Source organism: Formica exsecta, unplaced genomic scaffold (genome assembly GCF_003651465.1).
Source record: "Formica exsecta isolate Colony F162 unplaced genomic scaffold, ASM365146v1 scaffold201, whole genome shotgun sequence".
NCBI classification, from domain to species: Eukaryota; Metazoa; Arthropoda; class Insecta; order Hymenoptera; family Formicidae; genus Formica; species Formica exsecta.
In genome coordinates this window covers 1,957,105-1,976,538 of record NW_021849308.1, presented here as the reverse complement: position 1 = coordinate 1,976,538, position 19,434 = coordinate 1,957,105, and the positions used below count along the sequence as shown (strand labels likewise).

Here is a 19,434-nt window from a genome sequence, read left to right as displayed (position 1 = left end):
ATCGCAGCTGTCGTGTACTTCCTTCGAACTACAAATAACACAGATAATCATATTTCATTCTATCTAGATTAAAGCGCGTATCAGATAAATAATGGTCAGCCAAACTCGGGCGTACAAAAACACCGGGAGGAATTTTCTGAGATGGTCGCGTAATCAGGTCGATCGAATAATCCAGTATTTACTGCGGATATTTTCGTGTGTTCTCATCAGAGCTTGCCTGACAGGGAGATGGACTTCTTTCCGCTCTAATAAACTTTCAGCTCGGCTGTCACATATCGCAGGATAAAAATGCTGGACAATGTGATCTGAGACGATTGCCGGCCGAGAGAATCGTCGCGTCAAACCCTCTAGAAATTCGTCGCGAGAATTGTGTCGCGTTCAGTAGCGCCTTTTCACAATTACGTTAACAAGACAAAATGCTCCGCAGAGGATAACCCAGAGAGGTTCATACAGAACTTCCCTTCGCGTACTTGACATCACTGTCGTAATTTCCGAGAGCGTAGCGCAAATTTATATTAGATGACATTTTCCTCGTGAAAAAATCCGGAATGAATCGCGCGCGACAAAAGGGTGGCAACGACCATGCTACGTGAAAAGCACCCATAATTTGTCCGTGCTTTGCGTATCTATGAGATGTCGCAAAAGCGTTGCGATTCTCTTCTCGCCGTCCGGAATCCCGAAATTTCTTCCGCGAGATGCGCGCTTTACTCCCGGCGCAAGCTCTTTCTGTCTCTTTCTCTCTCGGAACAACGCCGTCGTATAGTATGAATATTATACAGGGCAAAAATGCACTTTCCTCGTCGCGTCATTTAGCCGATTTCTAAAGAGCACCCGGCAAGTACCTAGCATTATGCTTTACGAGATACGCGCGCACTCTCCGCCGCCTCGCATTCACGATAAGTGCAATTGCGCAAATGAGAGAACCGGTCGATACCAGACGCATAACTTTTAACGTTGATCACGGTAAATGAGGCACGTAATTTTCCAAGTACTTAATACTTTCAAGCCTGTTTATACCAAGCGATGCCGAACTGTGTCACGCTAATGATAAGCGATGATGTCTGTGACTGTGTATAAGTGCGACGTAGGATTAATTCTTACAAGAATAGATATTCTTTCCTCGTTTCTGTATATTTACACGCTACGATATTATAAAGAAATTCCATTACTCCAGAAATTATCCTTTCTATCTGATATAACTTTTATACTCATGAAAAAAGAGCCATTTTATAAATACTGCAAAGGATTTACAAAGAGTCAAGGGAAACAATTTGTGCTACGGAGAAGAAAATAAGCTATCTTGAGATCTTACGTCAGGCATTTAATTTTATTATGCGAAAGAATTATATCATATATCTAGTATCTGGGAAAAATTATAAAGGTACTTACTTAATAACATTATGCGTTCAAAAGTTATAATTAACGTTCCATTAAGGATCGACTGAGTGCATTGTTCATCTTTCTATTATCTATTTTGATATTTAATGACATCTTTCAAATGTATTTAGCGCTGCAATTTCAAGGCATCAAAAGGAATTCTAATATCAATATTAGAATAATGGAAGGAAACTATATTTATAGAATAATTATATTTTCTCTCTCATTTCACGTAATAGCGAGTGGAAAATATATACTTCATTTAAGTACGGAGAAGTCGAAAAGAAAAGAAGAAAATGTTAAGGCTCTCTAGTTTCTATTTTTAGACCGTGGCATTAGAACAAAAAGAAAATCTAGATAATAAGCTCATTGTCCATCCTCTTCTAGAACCCCTGTCCACTATATCCGCAGGATCAAATCATTGAAGAGGATATAAAACCGAACACGCAGAAGGCTTATTAGACAACGTCCAATCTATCTACGTTAATGGAAATATTTCTCTCATCATTCATTTATTACATAATAACGAGATGGTGTCAAGCCCGTCATGCAATCAATAAAACACAATTGCGATCTCTTTATATATATTTCTGAAAAGAATATATAATAATCTCTCCCGATTATATTACCGAATTATGTACGCGAGATTTGTGCCGAAGTGTGAAAATCAATTATATTTTTCAATGAATCTGTGAAATCAATTATTCCTTAATAAAAAGTTTTAATCAGATTCCGATATTTCTCGCTTTCAATTTTCAATATGGAATCAAAATCACTAGACGAATACAATATCATCCATAGCTTTAACAAAACAATTTTTAAATAATTATAAAAAATTTGTAACATATTATATATATAAAATAATAAAATTTCTTATGCTTATTTGAAATAAATTGAAGAAATTGAACGATCTGTTTATACTTGATTTGCCAAGCCATTAATTGTTAATGTTAAATAATTTCGTAATTATATCATTAATGAACAAAACTCTCCTAAATTCATTAAGAAATATTACCTTATTGTCAGTACCAAAGTTCTTATATATTTTTTTCGGCGAATATCCTATATGTGTATAAAATAAAAACTCAGAAAATGAAACGCTGCGACTCGCTTCTACATTTCCATCCGCTCTCGGATGAATAGAAGAATTCGAAACGAAACATGAAAACGTATCGACATCTAAAGCTGCAGGGACACATATGATGCATGAGACAGACTGCAACGACATACCTTTTTATGCATTGTAGCGGGAGACGGATCGATATGCATTCGTATAGCGTTACTAGTTTATCTCAGAGCGTGAAAATTCCGCTCCGGATGTAGCGTGAAGAAATAAATCAAACACGCCGGCATCTTTTTGGTGCTAAAAAAAAAGAAAAAAAAAATACGGCTGCAACATCTAGCAAACAGATGATATTGCAAATGTGTATATGAAACTGTACAATAAAAACTAATAGTTTGCATCCTACATATCATTGAAAGACACTATTTTTCGGTCTTCTTATTAAACTAGAAAACGTCCATATATTTCTTGATAGTTAAATAAAATTAGAACACAATCGCAAAAAAAAAAAAGAAAAGAAAAAATACGGATATCAGAATACTGCTCCAAATGCATTTTATCTGACATATTCCAAACGAATCTTCTCATTTTTCAATCTCCCCAATTATCGAATATCCAATGAACAATGCGATAGAATAGTTGTTAAACTTATTTTATTTGTTATGTACAGCACAGAATGAAAATCAAACGCAATAAAAAAAATGTAGCTTTCCTCATATAATTCTGTCTAAAAACAAAGAGATATCACGAAATTGAAGAGTCATCGTCCTGCTTCGCCGTAATTTCATCCGCTTTTGTAATCCTATTCACTTTCGACAAAATGTAATAAATGGATAAAGCGTATTCGATACAAACGGAATTTACAAACCGTCCAGAAAATTAACAATCAGGAAAATATTTTTGTAATCTAACTCTAAGCATAGAATAAAATGAAAAATCCAAGTATAAAATAAAATGACAATTTTGTGTGTGATTTATCAATATATCGAGTAATTAATATTCAAAGTTGCATGTGACAAAGAAATATTGCAATCTTGCGTAAATAAATGACTCGGAAATCTTCTTTGTTATTACGGACTATCCTGAATTCAGAGCAAGCTTAGTTCCTAAATAGTACCCGCCGCTATAATTGCGCTATAATTGCGCGAGCTATTTTCTTAAATAATATTTATTTTTTTACCCAAGTTTTAATTACGCGTCATAACATCTTCAATATTTCATCGCTGAAAAAATAACTCCGGCCACGAGAAAATGACAAAACCCATTTCGGAGCGGTAGAGTTGTCGGTTTTGCAACTACTTTAATGTCGACGTCGAGGAGAAAGAATAAAAAGTAATATTTCGATGAGACGGAGAGGGATGATATCGGAAAATGAGAAACGCTAACCTCCCCTCCGCTTTCCAATTTTCCGAGCAGTCTTCGGCCGTGTCGGTATTCTTTTGCGCGAATTGCGTCGAAAATGCTCCTCGGAGCGCCATGATATTTGGATACGAAGATGAAAGAGCCCCAGGGCCGAGAACAAAAATGCAAATTGTGCGTCTACCTGATGATACCGGCGAGAAACATCAATCCTCTCGTTGCTCGACGTTGTAGCGTGACAGAAATTGCATTGTTTAACCTTCTTATATACATTTTGGGGCTCGAAATAATCGAGCCTGTTGCATACAAATTATCACACAAATATAGGCGCGTGTAAATACAATTTTGAATATATTATTTAAAATGTTTATTTTATTACGTTCTAAAATTTTTGTGCTTTTTTGTGAATTGACAAGTTTAAAGGCGATATTTTCTTTAAAAAATTAATAAATCTCTCTTTTAGTAACATTTTAATTGAGAACAGTGTTGCAACACGCAATTCAATAGATGCAAAATATAATTTAAATGTATTTTAAAGTAAGTTTATTATTGTCATAATCTTTGATTTAAAATCTCTTAGCAGTAAAATCTTAGTTTTATATATATACATATATATAGAAATCCTTCCTATAGATTTCTGGTTTGACAAATTTCTCGAAATCTTATTTTCTAAATATTTCACGACTGTATATAGCTACACATAATTGTATTGAGTATGGCCACAAGCGAACGCGAGATCGTCACATCCATTACGCCGGAACAAAATTAAATCTCAAGGTAACGCGTATCAGATGCGGTTATTGAGGCAAACGGGTCAGCGCACGTGCCATTATGCTCTTTGACGTTCCGTGGGCGTAAATATCCAGTAGCTTCATACCGCCTTTGCATTATCGCTCATTTCGGGAAGCGTGTAGATTCTCTATCTCGTCGCTATTAAGGTAAAGTGGAGCACAATCAGACGTCTCTCCCCTATCGTCTTTGTACGTGCATTATCATACGCAGGGAGAGGAAGCTGAATTATTATTGGATCTCGGTCATGATATTACTTGTTGCGACAGAAAAATCGTCAGTTCAATCAACTCGCGCTTCGAGTACAACTCGACTTTCTGTTTTCCATTAATGTTTCATTTCGCAAACAAATGTCACATGCTCTGGATGCGATGGATTTTTTGGCACGACTAAATAGCAATCGCAAGACCGAATACGGCGAGAACGATTTCGCGGTCGAGTTTACTTTTCGCGACGAGAGAAGAGACGACCGTAGTTTCCAAGCTGGCCAGATTCCCTTGATCCGCTGTTCCAACCAGTTTCGGAAGGATTTCATTTCCGGACGCGACATTACGCCCTTCCCTTACAGAAACGAAATGGAACGTCTCGGGCAGGAAGAGTCCTGGCGATTTGAAAAACCTCCAAGTGAAATTGCTTCGGCATCCCGATGTAGTACAGTAGTATTACCGCGAAATAGCGGCACATCTTCGTTCATTTTCGCCACTTTATTCTCGCTCTCTCGTCGTGATCTTTTGTCGAATCCGGCGCTCGTAGCAGAATAATTAAAACGACCCGCTTTAAACGACGGACGGTGTCCACACAATGCCGACAACGAAATTAAACCAAAAGCGCGTGGAATTTAATTTTCACTTTTTATCATCGCATCTTAGAAAATAATATTTTTAAGCTCGTTCAATCTCGATCCTTCGTACGTTAAAACTACACCGCGATTATAGTCACCGTCGTCTGCACGAAGGAAAATTATTTCGATCTAATTTTTTCGCTCGAGGGAGAGTTAGTGATTATGGTAAACCATAAAATACTAAATTTTTCGTTTGATAAACGAATGATCAAATAAAGATACAAGACATATTACTCAAGAACATTAGTATTCAGTGATTTATAATCGTCTCTTTAAAAAAAAATTTTTTTTTACATTATTCGTGAAAAGAATGTGAGGTAAAAATCGAGACTACATATTTATAAGGAACTTATAAATAGATGCTACATATAAATAATTATGAGCTATCTCCCCTTCCTGAATACTTTGTTAGCGTGTCTTGAATTCGAACCATTTCGGACATCGATTCGAGCACATCGCAGCTCTCGGAAACTGGTTATAGCAATCTCAGGTGCCACTTGTGGAAGTGATGGATGGCACCGGTATCGCATCGGCGAAACCGATGAACGGAAAGCGTGAAAAACTCAATTTAAATTCTCCGCCGGGGTAAATGTCATAAAAACCATCGAGAATAAAAGCCAGCGAATTTGAATTTATGCATCTTCGATGTACTGCTTGCCGAATCGCGTCTATCGTCGATCTATCGATATAGAATTTTATGCCTCCCTCCCAGTATATCGCGGAGAGGAACTAGTTTCCGGTAGCCGCTACTGTAGAGCATTCACAGGAAACAACGCGCTTGGGAGAGGCGTAACTTGTCACGGACCGCTGGATCTCTCGTTGCATGGTTTACGAGTACACACGATGGGCACATGGCCCGTTCGCGATCAATCTCACGTGCACGCATGCGCGTCACGTATGAAGAAACGAAAGAACAACAGCCTTCTGAGGTATGGAAGGAAATAAAAGAGTAAAACACACAATATCCTGTGATGACGACTGCAAACAGAAAGAAGACTGACTGAAGCCAGAACCATTGTGAAATTTCCAGCTGGAAAACATTCATCGAAAAAAAAATGAGGATTACTGATAGTATGATAAACAACATATTTTCATAAAATATATTAAGCGAAATATACACGAGATACTATCAGAGACTCCAAATAATTAAGTTATCTTTGGCATTAAATTAAATTAGAATTACGTATATGTTATAAAATCACACGGGAATGGCTCATTCAGTAAATCGAGAGCTGGTCGTGATAGTTTTTCTTAATTAAATATTAATCTTAATTAACATCTAAATCAGAAATAATCCAATGGTGTAAATTAATATGCGAACCATGTGACAAATCCGAAAGCTTCAGGGAAAATATAAATTGCTGCCGAGAGCTAAATAATTCAATTTAGACGCTATGTACAGTCTAATTTGTATGTGTACGTTCTACCGACTAATTTGCACAAACGCATATGCGGTGGATCAGCAATTTACGACACTAGAAGTGACCAGTTTTAGGACGATGGTCTCCAAACCAAAGTAGAGCTCACAGTTAAATCTCTTTAGTCTCCATAGCAGACATAATAAAGGAGAGTCGGAATTACTAATGGTTACCGGACGATGTAGCGAGACAGAATGCGGTTGCTGGCGTGTAATTAGTATTATTCCCGAAATAATTTCGAACAATGTGACGGACAAACAAAGCCACGAAACAAAATTAACTAACTTCCAAGCCTCTGAACTTAGTATTTCGAAACTTTTAGTGCGCCTGCGAGCTCTGCGCTTCGCTCACATTTAAATATAACGATCGCGTGATCACTCCTCGGGGAAATAGAGCGTACTGCGATATACGTTGTAACAGGTCTCCGTAGTAATACCAACGACGTCAAATATGTATAATACAACGCTTACTAATTATTTACAACAATTTCCCGTCGTTATACGGAGAATCTCCGTATAACGAAATTCAATGTAAAACGTTTACGACCCAAATCTCTTTGTCTAGCCTCCTCACGCGTTTCTTTTGCAGAAATAATAGCGCCATCAATATCTTCAAAGTTAAACGAAAATGGAGTGCTTTATAGCCGCAACTTCCTCGAAAGACCGTGATTTATATATTAAGCGATTCTGAAGACCACTTTGGATCACTTCAGCGTCTTGATAAACACTCATCGATCGAACTTGACACGCTTATAAAAAGTTCGAGATCTAATTAATGAAACTAAAGAGAAAGAGAGGAAGAGAGAGAGAGAGAGAGAGAAAGTTGATAGAGCATAACTACCTCTATCTCTCGATTATACCATGAATTCGCGACGACAGCTCTCAACTTACATCGTATTTATCGTCGAGCTACGTATGACAAGGAAATTTATTATCTCGTATGATAAATTGAACGCATCTTGGTTCAAAAAACAAAAGAATGCAAGAAAAGAGGATTTCAACTTTTATGAAAAAAGAGATGTTTTCCTTTCCTCTTTTAGATATATATTATTTCTTTTGAATATTATTTTCTGCAGATTGTAAAGAATATCGCCAAAAATTCGATGGTACGTTATTTTCCTCATAAAAAATTGATAATTATATTTTCATATAATATCTCCAATCATTTCCTACTTTTCTTAAAATTATATATTTAAATGATATTAAAATATTATATTTTCATTTATCTTCAAATAATGATGACAATCTCACATGGAGTATCTCGATTTAATCGAGATAAAAACACTTCGTTTCAAAAGTTTTGTATGCCCGCTTTATTCAAAATTATTCCAAATCGTTTTAAAACAACGGCATGACTTTCTTGCAAATATGTATAATGCGAATATAATAGTAAAGTATTGATATGTATCGCGGCACATTCGACCATGTTAATTCCTATCAGATTCGCCACGAATAAATTCTCGCCTCGCATGGATCCTGCATTATCCCTCATTCTCTCTTTTTCTTTTTCTCTTCCGTAGGTTCTCTCGTTCTTCTAAGTTAACGTCGATGTTTACCGAAGTTCGCCCGGGGGATTGAGAATTTACCACCTCATGATTCGAGGGGTGAAAATAGGGTTGACTCGGTACACGTTCGATCAGCCCCACGAGGGGAGCCAGTGGAATGTCCTTCCTCCTTACAGCCGGCGCTGCCGCGCGCACGATCTACGTGTTGATTCCTGTCGTAAGAGGATCTCGTGTAAGTAAAATGGAAGATCCTCCCCGCGCGCTCTTGAAATTCGCATCGTCAAGAATTTAACGCCGTCGCAGCCTGGATAAGGAAGGGATTTGCCCGGGGCGCACGAACCGAGAATTTACGGAAGTTCGAAAAGTAAAACGGACGATAGTATTTGTCATTATTATACTCGCGGCATTATCGTGTAAAATCCATGATAACCGAACGATGTTTAATCTGGTACAAAGCGAATCGTATAAATAGTAAAAATATAAATTTGGCGATTAGAAATGGGACATAAAATAAAAAAGCGGAAAATGAAAGACAGAAATTGATCTATTTGAATAATTTTTTTCCAAAAATAATTTCATGCTTATAAATTATATGTAGAGTTAATATTTTCAGTGTTAGTTACATTCTTAATAATGTAGAACGTAAATATATTCTTGATTTAATCAATACATAAATCATTAGAGTACGCTATAATTAACGACCGGAATCGGTTAAAATATGCTTGTCTACTAATACAAGCAACAAATCGTACATCTTTAAATACGTTTCAAATGCTGGAATATTACGATTGCTTATGTACATCTTTTAATTACAAATTATTGAAGACTGGAATAGTTCAAGGAAAAAGTATATTCTTACAGTCGACTTAGTCTCTAAAAAAGAATCAGTGTTTTCATGATTGCAGAAACAACAATTAGCAAAATCTCTAAATAAAATAAATCAGAAAACTAAAAGTTTTCATATATCCACATTAGACTCGTTTATTCTGCCACTGAATCCGATATCATGCAGAATTTACAAGCACTATCGGACGATAGATTTGGTAGACCCAACTTGGGTGTTAACTGAAGGACAGTAACGAATGGTGAGGAGGAGGAATCAATTGACCCAATTTCACGTGCCGGCCTTGTCTATCTCCATTATCTAATTTAACTATTTAGCCGACTGTTCGTGCACTCCCCCGACATAAAGACTTCAGAAATAATACTTTCGCGCGAGCGAAACTCGAGAACCGCCGGTTAATGTGCCGTGTCTATCGCTCGCGCCAGTCAATTGAAATTTATTACAACCGCATATAAGCCACGGGTATGTTGTATGTATATGATGTATTTATATCCTAGGATATCGAATGATCAAATAGCAGTATTTTTCTTATTAAAGTTCTCTATTAAAATAATATAAGACCGCCATTACATTTGCGATTACCACTGCGTATATAATGAGCGATTTATCCGACTATATATTAGCAATTATAAAAAATATTATTTTTTTTATTTTTAATTCAAGAAGGAACTTCGAGATAAAAAGAAAATACAACGTATCTTATACTCAAATCAATTTCTAAATTATAAGAATGTATAAAATGATGATGTAGACCATAAAATAACATAATTCAATGGAAAAAAAAATCGCTATATTTTTATGATGTATATATATGAGATATATGGATAATTTCATTCTGGAATATATAATTTGCCGATCTCGCAAGTTTTGGGAAGTTGCGCGAATTATGTTTAACTCTAACTCTGTCGCTGTTTGGCAAGGAACGCAAAGTATGGCTGCACAGAGGAGCTTTAATTGAATTAGTTTAGAAACATGAGTCTAACATTAGTCTGTTAATTAATATTACGGTGGATCAATTACGGAAAATTTCCTTTTTTTCCCATTAATTCTCGCTAAAGCGAATAATATAACAAAAAGCATAAGATTAACAATAAGCTTTGCCTCGCATAAATCAGATGTACTACACATTATATCAGTTATGCAATATCAGTTTTTCGAAAATATTAGTTGACTGCTTAAAATAATTTGTAAATAGCAGGTATCAGTAATTTGTCAGCAATCTGTTAGTATACACTTGTCGCAAACTGTAAAATAATATAAAAAAATTAAATAATAAAATTATATAAAAATAAAGAAATTAATTGCCACATATAATCGAATATTCTTTTTAATACGCATTAGAAATTATATTCACGAGACTCGAGGATTTAAAAACCCGCGATCATTACTGTACGATAATTAACGTGACCACGATAAAAATTTATGACGAGATATTCGCGAATGGTAAATGGCCCGCTTTTTTCGTAAAATGTGTTTCGTAATATAGTAAATCCTCGCGGCTCTGACATACCGTTGTACAAACCAGAAATGCCCGTCGTAAAAGATGCACGGAGGAAAAGACAAAAGAGACATGTCACAAGTGATGCCCAGTATTCTGAAAGTGCATTCAATTTCCTTGCGCATGCAGAGTCGGCGATATAACGTAAAACGAATCTCGAAATCACCGATGTAACATGCGATGTACATGCGGCGATTACATCGATTCCTTGATCTGCGCGAACAAAACTATAATGAATTTCTTTTCGAGGCAAAATTACGCGGAGAATTCAATTAATCGAATACATGAATAAAATAAAATAAAATAACGCGAGATCTCTCTATACTTTCGTTATTGCTATTAAATGTTTCGTTTCCTCGGCAAATGAGATTTAGCGAAATGGGATGTTCACGAGAAATTGTGTTTCGATGATGCTATCCTTTCGCAATTTTCAAATACGAGCGTGCTCGATATGACCTAAAATTTCCAATACGAAATAACGCTACGCTACCTGTTTCAAAATGCTGAAATACACTGCCGATGATAATTCACTTATGTTTCACGTTTGACAGATAAAAGCTATTCATACTGTTGTAAAGTACCGCGTATGGTACACATAATAAACATTATTAATCATTTCGTTGACGGAGTGAAAGCTCGCGATTCGTTAATAATTCCGTTAAAAATTCAATGAAGTAATTTATCAACTCTTGTATAATTTTTTGTTAAGTTTCTAAAAAATAATAAATTGTATTTTCTTTTCCTTTCACATGCAAAAAAACAACGTAATCATACAGAATAAATTTATTTTTCAGGCTTTATTTGTTCGCGATAAATAGTTTTGAAATTATTGTGCAAAATATATCGTTCTTCGCAAATCTTACGAAACTGCATTGATATTGTTGCGCGTAAATGATAAGTATTAAATTATTTTTATTATTAAATTAATTAAATATTCACGATTGCTAACCGCACGTCATCGTCACCGAAGCGGTTCAAGAAACGTACTCGTGCTGATTCGCTTAGAGATAAATAACCTTCCGACGAGTGCAACTTGGGCCATATTGCCGTTAGTCCTTGCTTCGCAAAAACGCGAAGTAGCATGCGTGCTGTTCTGGCAGAGAAGCATCACAATGAGGGACGCACGCAAGATTTATCGTCCTTCACCGTCGCCCTCTTCTCTGTAAATGGCCGGATGGTAAAGAGAGAGAGAGAGAGAGAGAGAGAGAGAACGAGAGAGTGAGAGAGAGAGAGGACCCTTTTCCGTCCGGCTCCTCGCGCTGGCGACATAAATCATCGCCGAGGGGTTCGTGACGTTATTTTAATACTGCTCGTGAATTTCACACAGAGACCTGCCTATTGTCCCACAAACGCCATCCTATGCTGACATCCGCCGAAGAAAAAAAATAAAAAAAAAACGAGAAGACCACAATCTCCGTATCTCTTCATATTGATGTACATATATTCATCACTATGTTTAATGTGTTAATATTTAAGTTTTATGTGTTTGCAATTTATAGCTTCATACATACCTACACTCACATCCATTCACCCCCACATGCACACATAAACACTATATATATGTATATATATATATATATATACAAGTATATAATACAAGCCGGATTTGATCAGAATAGGCAAACTGCATTCGTTGCACCGTAGCCGACAAAATCTGCGCCAGACGATCGTGTAACCGGAACGCTACAGAGGAATTTATGGGTTGCTCGGTTGCGGGCTCTCTCGGCATCGTCGAGAGGATTAGCGTCATCCTTCTTACGAAGCTTCGAGGATTTAATCCTTTAATCACGCCGCTGAAGGCGCGAGCATTATCCGTGCATCTTTCTACTTCTTGCGGAAGTAAACACGACGGTCGACTCGCGTTAAGCGAAAACCACCGGAAGCCCCTGTAAGTCGATGTAAATTGCGCGGCGCAAACGAGAGACACGAACGGAAACTAGTTCCGAACACGGTTCGCGGGATGTCACTTTTGTCGCGCCCGGTATCTCTCTCAAGAGCTACACGGCTCCATCGATTATCCGATATGCAACAGCAGACAGGCGAGAACCGTGACGTGATAACGTGAGTAGACACGAGGAATAGCTGTCACGATAACACGAGAAGAATAGTCGAGAAGGCAGTTATGCGGCATAAAGGAACAACAGACGTCCGCAGAATGTTAAGCGCACTCGATGATATTTTATTTATCAGGATGATATAAGAAAATTTGTATAACACAAAATTCCAAGTCTTTCAAGTGTTTGTAAAATTGTCTTCAATACGATGTCCGTTAAGATAATTTAATCAATCTAAAAATTTGGGCACTCTAGTAATAAAACTACATCAAAATTTTGAACGGAAAGAATAAATACGGTCCAATAAATAAGATCCAAAATACATAACTTATTATAAGAACTAAAGTACGAACTGCTTAGAAAATAAGAATTATTTCTTCATTACATTGACATATAAAATTGATCAATAAACAGCATTAAAATTCTGATATCTTATATACGTTTCAGAATATATATCACATATTAATATATCAAAACAGCAAAAATTTTTTATTATTATTATCTATGCAAAAATTCGCTGTCCAAAAAAATTTAATAAAAAAAAGAGATAAAAATAAAGTACACACAAGTTAGAAAATCTTCCTTAAAATTTTGTTTAAGAAAATTTGTATTCATCAAAGACAATCTAAATTATGGAAATTATGATATGTGTATAAAAATGAAAATTATGGTCTAAAGATAGTACAAAGATTTACGTTCAAATGTACATATCGCGAATGAACAAATTTAAAAAGTTTGCTCCCAATCGTTCCGGTCGTGTAACGAAACGTAACGGTACAGTTTATCGCGCGCGCGTGACTAAAAGTCAAACTTTTACTACGAAAATATTTCCCCATTGCGTATGACGGGCGCGTTTGTACGATGTACGTGCAACGATTAAATCTGCCCGGCACCGTGGATTCTAGTATCCGCGGCCATCTGCGGCGTCACATTCATCACCGAGGAACCGATGCAGTCGGATGCTCGATACCTACGCGAATAACATTGATTAGTTTCGCGTACGTGTTGCCGCTCAACAAACGATATTTATTCTACAGCTCGGTCGCCGGGCGTTAATCCGCGGGCATTACTTTTCTTCTTAACGTAAATCGTCGCGACATGCGTATATCGGGTTTATCAGAGACATTGCACATTTTCCTTGGGCTATAAATATAATAGTAAAGCGGAAACGAGAAATGTTACCGCCATTCCTATTGGAAAGCGTCAAATTAATTTAAACTCAAAAGATAATAGAATCTCTTTCTCTTTCTATTTAATTTTAAATGCATGTTATTTTAATAAAATTTAAACTTGTAATTAATTAATAAAAATATGCAATGTAGATAGTTAAGATATTGTGAAAAGATATATCAAAATAAAAAGCAATCCCTGATTTATAAAAAAATGTACGCGTTATTCACACACTATAACAAGAGACCGATCAAAACATGTTTGTTATTAGAAACGATTATAAAAAAATCGACAATTTTCCTACGTGAATGGTATTTCATTATTTGCCATTGAATATATACGCATACACAACAAAGACAGAATTCCCAGATGTATCTTGCCTCCATCGATACGCGCTAACGACTTATCGCCTGCAGAGGCTGCTCTAACGCGAAGCAAATGCAATTATACTACCATTGGCAGAGAAGCACGACGCGAATGTACTTTGAACTCTCAACACTATTAACATAGAACTAGACGATCGATGATCGCATTACGGTCTAACACGAGATTTTACGCAAAGCACGTGGGATGAAAATTCATTAGCCGATTACAGACAATATGGAACGGAAGCGCCGGCCGTTGTTAGATCCGACCAATCTCCCCCATCCCCCTCCCCCTTCTCTCTCTCTCTCTCTCTCTCTCTCTCACATAGCGTGGCATACTTGCGTATAATACCATTTGTAAAGCGAGTCGCGGGATAGTTGCATTTCTGAAGCAAATGCAAATTCTTTTGATTTCAAAAAATAATCGATAATCGAACGGTAATGTAACTTGAATTAAATTTGGAGAGTACTTGAAAGAGTGGCACTTTATATCTGCAACGCTGTCATTCGTTTGATTTAATTATTACTTTTCCACCGTAATATCGATTCGAGCACTTCAAAGCGTCACGAATACATTGCGCTTTTCGCGAATTCAGACGTTGATTTATCATAAGTTCGCCGTAAAAGCGGAAAACCCGTGAGAGGGGAGAGCGTTGCGGTTTCGCGCCTTGACGGATTAACGGTTACTTAAACGTAAAGGATCGTTAATTCGCGGCGACGTCCGGGTTAGGAATCGCGCACTTCCTTTCGTTACCGGCGAGAATTAAGGGACCACCATGCGTTCGCTCGAGAAACTCCTTAACCTTTGAACACCTGAACGTGCATTCTCGTGAACGCGTTGTGCTAATACCAGGGAATGCTTTTCGAGAACTATATTGTCGACGGCATACTTAGTCTGGATTACTGGCGGAAGTGCGAGAATGGAGAGAAGTTCGCAACTAAAAAGTATAGTCGACTCGTAATCTGTGAAAGCGACTATGCCTCGATTAAATTGATTAAAGCTGCTGTGTGCAACTTTGCTGATTTCAAGATGGCTCGCAAAACACTTAAGATAGCGCGATGGTATTCGGGAGAATCTTTACATAAACAGATAAAATACCATGTTTAAAAATTTACGGTACTTTTTAAATATTAATCGCACAAACCGACTCAAAAAAATTAACAATTCTTCCTAAAAAGAATTGGATCAATTAATGACTTTAAAAAAAAAAAAATCCTTTAAAAAAATATTATAGAAAATATAATTTATGTATGTCAATTTGCATGTAAATTATTAATATCTTTCTCCTTATTCGATATTTTACTATAACTATCAAACTTTATAAACATAAAAAAATTACAGCTAAAAATATAATAAAATATAAAATATTTTCTTAAAATCTCGTAAATGTAATATTTATCAACAAGCGCTATAGTTTTTTCAATCGCATTATTATCAGCACAAAAATACCATCGGGTCAATCTCACAATATATTTATGCTTGCGCTTCAAATGACGTTGAACAATTTTTCATATAGAGACGACAGACTTTTATTTTTGTACCGCAAAAATAATAATTTTATTATCTCGTAACAATAAATAACAGCCTAGACAATTCAACTGACATTCTATTTAAACTCTACATAAGGCTATAGATTTGATCTTTACAGTTGCTGTATAAAATATGACGGTAATGTAAAGAGGGCTGAGGCGGAAGGTGACAAAACTTCCGGAGAAAACCGAGGAAACAACAGAAAAAGCGGCAAACAACAAGTTTTCAATTCCTTCGTCTTTTCGCTTTTACTTCGCTAAAGATAAATGTAAGTCGCTACAGCACGTATTTCCGTTTCCAACTATAAAAGCAAATAAACGTAACAAAGACTGAAATAATACAATTCTATTCGAAATAATCTCTCGATTTCTCATTATTCGTAAAAAAGTCTCGTCGCAGACGAAAAGTTTATGGATACATTGCCCATAAAACTTTAATTAGTACGATTGTATTCTTGCACTTTTATGACTATTTTAAATGTTATTGTTTCAATTAGCAGAGCGATCAATTGTGCTTGACATTTCATGACATGGAATTACACGAAGTTCAAAGAACGTTATCTCTTCGTTCTAGAGGGAAATTTACATCGAAGAAAATTATTTCTAGGTTCATGCTTTTCTGTCCGCTTATTGCGGCAAATTATTTTCAGTCTGTTGCTCCTACTATCCGAGTTAACTGACCCTTTAACTATATTCATATCGATCAAGTCTATTCTACGATACGAATTATAGTCGGAAATACAAGACTTCTCGCTACCGAATGTCTCCCTATCAATGGTCTATCGATTCCTACGATAAAACATATTATGCCAATAACAGAGAATATTGAAGTCCATAAAATAATTTATCAATCTATCAAATTATTTTTGTTTTTAATTAAGAGATTTTGAGAACGACTTTGCTTACATGTGTTACCAACTGATTCCTACATCAAATGCGATATCACAAAAAATGGAAAATTCTAAGAGCTCGCCCGACAGTTCCACATGAAGTGTTACTTTCCACTTCTGACAGCTTTAAACGCCAATCAAATCGCATCGCGTTGGAAAAAGTTACGTGATTACGAGTTTGGCGAACACGTGTGAAACTTTTCGCTCTCTAGTTTTCCACTTGTAAGGTAGAAAATTACGTGATCGACTTTCAGATGCGTTCTATAAATTGCTTGAAAAATAAGGATTGCCGATAGAGTTGGCAAGACTTGCCTCATTAATCGCAGATTTTCCTGTTAACACTAGTTAAAACTAGTTTTGAAAGACTCATCGAGCATACGTGTACAAACAACGTCGGAGCATAGCCGTTGACTCGTACGTTTGAAATTTCTCAAAGGCAGGTAATCTGAAATTCGCATCGCTGCCAAGCGATAACGGACCGGTTTGTTATTAGCATAAGTGCGAACGACGACAGCGAATGACTGAGGGGACGCGAAACATCAGGGGAAACCATCAAACAAGCCACCAGCTATATACACGATAAAACATTCAAACCGCATAGAGATTGCATCCATATAAAACACATGTCTGTGGTTTCTCTTCAGTGGAGTCTGAGTCGCGTTTAATTAAAACCTGCACACATTATAAACATTCATATATACGGAGTGTTCCGAAATTAGTGAAAAATGAACATATGGCTTGTAAAATATGTAGCTCATTTTATGTAATTTTAAATATATTTTGTGTATACAAAATTCATTTATTCTGACGTATAAAAATATTTTTTTCAGTGCTCGTCTTTTTTTTTCTTTTTTTTTCACGAGTGACAGCAAATCGAATCTTTTCCGGTGACGAGATAGTTTTTTTTTTTTAAATACTTTTTTCTCTCTTTTTTATATATCGAGATTTCAATTATTTTGATCATTGCCACAACGATAACTTTTCGACAAAACAGTTCTGCGCTTCGCAACCGCATTGCACTTATCTCTTTAAAAGCAACAACTTCTAATGTAACGCTTATCGCACGGCGCTGGTAGTTTCCAAGTCATTTAGAGCTGTTGAGATTAAACTATGTAATTTGCATTTCGTTTATCTCAGTCTATCTTACAAGTACAAAATAGCACGTTTTCGTAACATGAAATTAATGAATAATGCTTTTATTTAATGCTAAATAATATTTTTACAATAAAATGTTTTATAATGTTAAATATTGTAAAACCGTTACAAAGTTACAGATATTAATAATTGTGTTGTACATTCAATCAAAAATTTTAATTGTCAATTTAGTCAATAAATAATATTTTAATAAAATAAAATCGCGCGTTACAAAGTTCATCTTATCAATATAATTAGATTCATTTACTGAGGTCAAAATTCCGCCAACGATTCACATTAAATTCCAGTCCGTTTCTGCATATATTGGCCGATTAAAAAAAAATCTCTAGAGCTATTACGTTCTATATTCTCAATTATATATCCACATGATTCACATATGCTTCGGCGAGCGAAGAAAAAACAACATCGACCGAATAAACTATTGTTTTCTCTAATTAAGGTATTATCGCTACGATCGTTTTTAGATAATTACAGACGTCTTATAAGAGATATAATATAATATTTTTTAAATCTAAATATAATATAATTTTTTTTTTCTTCTAAATATATAATGCTTATAGTTGTACATACATTTATGTGTATTTCAAGGAATATTTTTAAGTATTAGAATTTTACTACCAAACAAAGAGGAAGAAAAGTATGTCCTCCTCGAAAAATCAATTTAGGCAAATCTCCTCTACAATCCAAATGGTTTTCGCTTGTATCCTGTCTGAATAACTCGCTAAAAAAATCAATTGCTAACCGCTGTCTTGCTCTCAAATACCGAACCAGAGACGACGAAAAAGACCAACAGAAGGACTTAAGGTAGTACGGATTATGTCGCAAAAAGCGAGGCAAAGTGAGAGAAACTAAAGTGCTAGAAAGCGCGACGATAATTTGAGCGCCTCTGTAATGCATTCGCGTTAAAAGCGCGAGACCGGAGCTGGCGCGAGAATATTATAAATGTGAACAGAAAATGTGTGTGTGTGTGTGTGTGTGTGTGAAGGGGGATGAAAGAGACGCGGCTGCCGGGTAAGCAAAACACGATTATGTCTTCTCACGGTCCCCGAGATGTATCGCTTACCGCCGACTACAGGAACCTCAACTATTATTTTCCACAGACTGGAAAAAGACACTCCAGCGGGAAACGGCGTGTTTCATTAAAAAAAGAACTCGCAAAATGTTAAAAATTATTACGTTTCGTGTAAGAACTTGGAGTAAATTTTACCTCTACCTGTACGGCAATTGCAGTAAATTTATCATCGCTAAATCGAAGGATGTAAATAAATAAAATATGACTTACTAATCGAATTTGTGTGAATATAAATTTATTACGAAAAATATGGTGTCATAGTTTAATTATAATTTGTACAAAATTATAACAATCCGTTATTCATAATGAATGACGTTTAATAAGATGCCTTTTAAGAGAGATTTCTACCATATACTCTTTATTCATTTAAAATACCGTATTTCTCTAAATTCCTGTTTTAACTGAAAAATTTGATATCAAATTGTGAATTCTTGTTGTTCGGGCAGAGTATTCTACATCGACACAAATGTATGTACAATGTATATATATATATATATATATATAT

The 19,434-nt window shown here is 35.8% G+C and overlaps 1 protein-coding gene across 4 annotated transcripts in view; it reads right to left on the bottom strand.

The window, feature by feature from the left end:
- LOC115234608 (disintegrin and metalloproteinase domain-containing protein 10) overlaps positions 1–19,434 on the bottom strand; it is a 117,784-nt gene that overhangs the window by 17,833 nt on the left and 80,517 nt on the right. The window lies entirely within an intron of this gene.